The following is a 7,297-nucleotide window of genomic DNA, read 5'->3' as shown; positions in this document are numbered from 1 at the left end:
ACTACTGTGTAGATGCTGGCTAGAATCAAGGGACTAAGTATTTCAGCATTGCCACCAGGGATTATTTCCATGTTTTTAATCTCGTTAATCAATGACAAAAGAGTACTTTTAATCTAGGTCTAAAAGAATGCCCATAGATTTAGTGTCAATACTTTTTCTTCGAAATCCTCTGCTAGAATTCTTTTGTTGCTCTAGTACTTTCAAGCCTTTTTACTCTTCAAAACCATCATTTGCACAGCTGGAGGAATCAGTCATGGAGAAAGCAGAATGCAAAGATTTTGCAGCTTCATTTTTCTAGTCCTCTCAGCTCCAAATGTGTTGAAGATGAAGTTGGCTGGGAAGTTTGGAGGTTAAAATCCTAACATTTCAAGAGAGACCACAGTTGGGAGAAAGCCAAAGTAAGTACCTGAACTACAGTACCTGGAACAAAATACGGAGATGAGGGCAGCGTTAGGGATTATTGTCTTTAAACTGACCTAGACAATTGCTATTAAAATATGGTCGCCCTATAATTGTATTTTGGGGGACCGAGATAGTTGGTGATGCAGAATGTAGCCACTAGATTGATCAATACAGTCTCAAAGGGAAGTTTATGTCAGAGTTGCTATTAGGCATGGGCTCATTTTCAAAGTATACCGTAATTTTTGCAGGGTCCAATCTGGGCCAGATTGTGATAGAGAGAGAGAGAGCTTCCTTGAGGATGGGATCAAGCATGAGTCCAAAAGCTTGGAAGATTAAACCTCTGGTCCCGATGACTGACCCAGATTGCATCATGCAACATTATCCTGAGACACATGTATTTACCTTCATTTGTATAATTTTTGATTAAACAGCTTGGCACTGGCTTATTGGAAAAAAATGCTTTTTCCACTATAAGCCTCTCTGATCCTTATAGTCTCCAGAAAATGCCTTGTGGACTGCCCTGATCTGCTATTGAGTAAAATCTCTCTACTGAGCTTAAACGGCTTTGAGTAGCAAGTATCTGCACATGAATTAAAAATAGTTTTGCCTTAGTGTATATCCTGCCATTCTGAAGCGCACTTCATGGCTCATTAGGCTGAAGTTTTCCAGCTATTGTGGTTTATTTAAACTAAATTATGCTTAAACAATGATTTACCATGTGTGTGAACCCAGTCTGTAGCTTATTCATTTTAAAACAAAATACGCTGCTTCTATGAAAATAGAATCCCATTTTCTTTTTCAGATCCTCCTTTACAGAGTTTATAGATGGAAGATAAATTAAACGTCTATAGTCTGTGAAGTTTCACCATTGCAAATGTTACATAATCTTTGGTCTAGAACTTCACCAATGACAAACATCACATGAGCCATAATTACTTGTAAAACATTTCTGAAACAGAAGTTACAATACAATGATTATCTGGAAGGCAATGTTTAGATATCATAATGAAGGGTTGTTTTTCACCATGGGAGACATTTCTGTCTCCGTCAAGTCAAGATTAATTTCTAGAAACCAGAAATATTGCTCATCTTTGTTTGCTAAGCATTGTCAGATTTTCTTTTCTTTTCCAGCATTCTCTGCTACAAAGGTAATTGAATTATACTATTTTTTTTTATCAAACTCTGAGGTTTTTTTTTTTTTTTGTCATGACCATTGCTGGCTGTTGCATTCCTTTCCACTTGATTGTGCTGGTTTTTTTGTTTTGTTTTAGGCATTCAGATTTCCAAAATCATATCGGGTTTTTTAAGTAGAGATTGGACAGCCACCCCTCATGGTTTAAATGGTTTTTCAGAATCCTGAGGGTTGGACCAGATGATACTTATAGTGCCTTCCAACTTTGCAATTTGATAATTCTTCATTTTTCTACATATGTCCACTGAATTATTGCCTGTTGTGTTCATGAAAGGATTCTTGTGCATGATAGAAAAATATCTTCATATGTTGTAATATGTAAAATGGAAATAAATGAGTGAGGTTAATCCAATAGTACACACGCAGCAATTCAGATTCAGAGGCAAAATATAATGCTTTGAAACGTGCTAAGGCATGCCCATGTAACTTTCGGCAACTCTTTGAACCAAATGTAACATTTCCTGGAACCATGCTGCTATTGTTGCTGCTATGGAACACAGCAACATGGGCCCAGTTTAAGGAGTTGCAGAAATTGTGTGCACACTGACTCCTCACTCTAGGAAGAGGCATTACGTTTCGTTTTCCCAACTTCAGATCGCTTAACATGGCTCCTAGGCTTAGACTCTCTCAGTCACAGACACTTAGGTAAGCATTGTTACAGCAAACAGAAATGAAGCAACATTGAATTGTGAATTGCCCATTATCGGCATGAGAGTGCAGTTCTTTTTGATGCCAATGGTCTTCCCATCCTTCCTTACCTTTCAACAGTGTCTTCATTTGTGTGCTCACTGGCTTTGTAATACATTGATTAGTAGTTGACATAACTGACATCTCTGCCCTGAAAACCTTAAGATATTGAGTTACGTTTTATAGTATACAATTCCTGTATATATTCCAGAGGGATATTTGCCTTCATATCAAAAACATTGCATCCACAGATACCTTCAACTCCCTCTTTTCTTCCAAATCAACCCCTAGAAATAAAGAAACAAGTAAGCTAGTATAGTACAGCTTCCTGGAAAGTTAATGGCAATGTCCTCAATTTTTGTCTGTTGTAAATGGATATTTATTACTGATCACAACTAGTGTCAGTAATTTACCAAAACATAAGTTATGAATGCCAAAATCTCCTGTTAATGGCAACCATTTTGTTACCATTAACATTATGTTTTCAATGTTCCAAATATATCCAATTGCTCTAAAAGATTGCTTATTCTTAATTTGAGAGATTATAGCATTGACAAAACTTCTTGCCCATCATTACATCATTCTTTGGATATATTACTCTTCATACTATCCTGTACCTAATATAATGGAATAAATCTTGGTCAGCAAGAAGTGTCCTCATCATGCAAAACTGGCTGGGAACTGTAATTCAATGCCAATGAAACTATGAATGTATAGAGAAACAAAAGTATTTAATATCAAGGCTATCAAAGAAATAGAATTAATATAAAGTCTACCCTGTGCAGGAGGCTGGGTTTGATTACTTACAGGCAAATACCCTCTTCCAAGGAAATGGAACATTTCCTTGAACAGGTCCTTAAGAAATGTATATTTGATTTTAGAGTGAACTCAGTACACTATCAACTGCATTTGTGCTTTAATTTAATCTTCATCTATGTGACTCATTCAAAGCTATTTACAGAGCAAGGCAGAAAGAGTAAATGGAGGTTGGTAGCGCCATGGTACATGACCTATTCAATCATGTTCCACTGAGAAGCATTTCAAAGGAGAGATACAGTCTTAATCAGCCATCTATATAGGAGGCTCCCCTGTTGATATAAATTACATAAAATGTAATTAGCTCTTAATTAAATTGAGAAATGGGAGGGTTGATATAATATGGTTAGCTACAGACTGTCTAATAAGTTTGGCGAAGCTCTAAAATATTGCCTAATAACAAATATTTGTGTCTAATCACATATGCCTAAAGTAATTAATTTATCTCATATGCACATAATTTAATAGGTGAGTGTATATAATTTCAATTCATAATCTTATCCGATCATCATTTTTGGAATTAGTCATTTATGCAAGAGAAGTCATTTAAGACAAACAGCATGTGATCTCAAATCGCCATGCATGCTGGCAGGATTAGATCGGCTGGAGATATTCCTGATGATTATATTTACTAATCTGACAGATTATTTAGACAACACTTTTAAAAATAGGAACAAGCATCACTTTTGTTTAATTAATTTTACCTGTACATTAAATGACCAATCATTTGCAGCTAAAAGGGGGAAACATCTATCTTGCTAACATTGACTCAATGAATGATGCTCACAAGCTCTTTTCCCTATTCTTCCACACAGTTAACTGAATAAATCTTTATTGATTTAATTCAAGCATTTTATTCCACTAGCAAGCCAAAAAAGGTATACTGACTAACCTCAAGTTTACAATTTAAAAGAACTTTAAAAGCCCAATCTGATTCAAATGGGAAATCTTCCATCACTGAAGGTGCCTCTTCACCTTCACCAATCTCTCTCTCCCTCCCTCTCCCTCCCTCTCTTCCTCTCTTTCTGAAAACCTGTTTCTATAGATATCTCAGGAAGTCATAGGACAAATATTGTATATCAATCATTTCCTGAATGATAAAACCAACATAAAGTACTTCAGGTGTGTTTTGACAATTGCTGGACTGCTATTTGTCTCCATGACTTATTTGCTCTGAGCTGGGACAAAGGAGATGCCTTAGTAAATGAGAGAAAATGTTTGCTTAGTTCCAGCAGCCTCTTACTGAGGTAAGAATGAGTACATTGAGGATTATACCCAACTAATCAGATAACAACATGGCCAGGAAAAGTATATTATTTCATTTGAGAACAAATGCATGTATTAAATAAGGGTCCTAAAGATGAGTCAGCTATGCTATTGGTTGGCCTAGAATTCTAACAATGAAATTAAGATTATGGTGATACCCAGTTGCTTTTCACATATGCATAAGTTATTTTTAAAATAACTTCTGAAAACAATTGTCAAGTTTAATGGAACATAAACCATTATTTCCACCATTATTAGTATTAAGTTTTATTTTTAACTGCTTTTATAATACTGTAAAACATATATTGTCAAAGCTTTATCGGAATTTTTTTTTTAAAAAAAGCTGCTACCTAGTTTGCCTCACGATGAATTATAAGAAATTTGCACTGTTGGTTGAATATGCTGGGAGGAGAAATGCCAACTACAGATAAATAGTTTATTATATGGACAGGGATATTCAATTGGAATTTTTATACCCTGGTAAAAAAAAAGTGATTAACTGTTTCTCATAAGAACATTAGAGAATTCTGAGGATTTTTTTTTAAAGGAAGCCAGACTCCTGTAACTTTTTTTAAAGATTAGGCAGGTTTCATCCTCATTAGAATCTGAGCTCACAAATATCACTCCATTTTGGTAAAAAAAATCTGTATGTTTTGATCCAGCCTTCCCTTCTTCTGAGGTTGGTAAAATGAGGACCCAGATTGTGAAGGGCAATATGCTGGATCTGTAAACTGCTTAGAGAGGGCTATAAAGCATTGTGAAGTGATATATATGTCTAAGTGCTATTGCTATTACTATACACGCATGCACACACAACTCAAGGTGATGAACAATATTCCTTTGTTCTCCTATTTTCTCCACAACAACAAGCCTATGAGGTGAGTGACTGACTCAAAGTCTCCTAGCCAGCTTTCATGCCTAAACTCAGAGGAGTGACTATAATCCAGTGTCTCCTGGCTCTGCCTCTTTTCAAGGCCAGCACCTTAACTACTACACCAAATTGGCTCTGTCCTTGGAAGAGCTAAATTTTACTCAAACTGAACTCTGAATAATATAATAATTTTTACTTTGATCTCACATATACTGATTTTAATTAATTTAATTAATTAAATGATTTATTATTAATAAATATATTAAATTAATTAATCTGTGGGTGAGGTAGAAATAATTTGATTCCTCTGATGCACACTTTGTGTTCTGTTTGGACAGAGATGGACACATATGTTAGGCTCAAATATCTGTCCTTCTCCTGGCTCTAATATTTGCTAACAAACATTAATTTTCTTTTGGGATGTCTTTCTTTCTTTTTTTAAAATAAACCTTCCCAGGACCATGGTATTTTGCAGCGCATTCCAATATTTCTCAATGTCCACATTCTTTGAGTCATTCTTAGTGATGTCTTGAACTTGCTCTATTGACTATGGTTTGCTCATTCATTGCATGTTGGCTCAGCTGGGCATTAGAAAAATGTGTCTTTGTTGTACTGTCTCTCAATCTGAAATCACAATATTTAAATAGTACACAGTTAATTATATCATTTTCTGTATGATCCTTTCCTTCTCCAATAGTTGAAGGAAAAGACTAAATAGGAAGTTTATATATATGATAGACAGATAGACAGGTGGTCTCTGTGTCACACACACACATGCACACAATACTTTTACTGAACCAGAGAATTTAACAATAATGTCAAATTTAGACTGCTACATAGTGTACTGCTTTACATTTTTTCAACATGTGCATGGAGAGTGAGAGAATTATTTTTATTATTTCATTTTATTTCACCATTTAAAATTAATTTAATCAGAAAAATACATACTATTGTATTAAAGGAGTAATACAGTCTCTGAAGTGATAAATAAAACTTAACAACTTCAAGACCTTTGACCCAGGGGTAAAATTCAGCAGGTTCTGACAGGTTCTGAAGAACCAGTAGCGGAAATTTTGAGTAGTTTGGAGAACTGGTAAATATCACCTCTCGTTGGCCCCAGAGTGGGATGGGAATGGGGATTTTGCAGTATCTTTCCCCTGCCATGCCCAACAAGCCATGTCCTCAGAACCAGTAGTAAAAATGTTTGAATTTCACCACTGCTTTGACCATGTTGCTTGCCTGCACCTGTATCAAAATTAAACTAATGCAAATGTCAACAGAGCACATATCCATATTCATTCAAACTGGCAATAGATTTCACTTTCCAGTATTGTACAATCACTCTTACGCTTGTCTATGACCATACTAAAGGTTTGATTTGACTTTTACAATCACTCTTTCAGCTAAACTCCATGTCTGAAAAATCCATAATTTTTGATTTGTTGATCGATTCCAATACACTGCTAACAAAGTTACGAACAAATGTTCGTAACATATAGTGGCAGGTCCAGATTATTTAAATGACTTTTGAGCTGAGGTTTGTCAAGCATTGTCATTGTCTAGCATTATAGTTGAAGGTGTTTAATGTCACGCTTGTACTGCACACACATTTCTCCTTTACTTTTAGGCTGGGAATATATTGTTTGGATTTGTTCATTATATTAGATTACCACATGATTAGGTTTTTATTTAGCATGTTGTTTGAACATCTATGGAAGTTCTCCTGTTTACAATGCAGTCCATTCAGCAGTTCCCAATAAGGTTCCACACCCATGTATATTCTGATTCAGGTGAACTGAGGATACAGATAAACCCCATGGTCTCAACTGCTCTGGAATAATTAATGACCTGACCTTCAGAATGACCATCAAGTGACTGCAAAGAATACACATTTTTTTCCATCCCCCTCCAGTCAGTTAGAACTGAAGAAGCTTCTTGGATGAGAAGTGAAATGTTTTCAAATGCCCCCCAACCCCCCCAAAAACCCCTACCTTTGCAACATGTTGTGTGAACCCAGATTTAGCTTTTAATAAAACATGGCTAAATAAATTATACATGGTGTG

This window comes from Natrix helvetica (genome assembly GCF_964273705.1).
Source record: "Natrix helvetica genome assembly, chromosome: 1".
NCBI lineage: Eukaryota > Metazoa > Chordata > Lepidosauria > Squamata > Natricidae > Natrix > Natrix helvetica.
The sequence above is the reverse complement of the archived record's forward strand: the minus strand, read 5'-3'. Positions refer to the sequence as shown.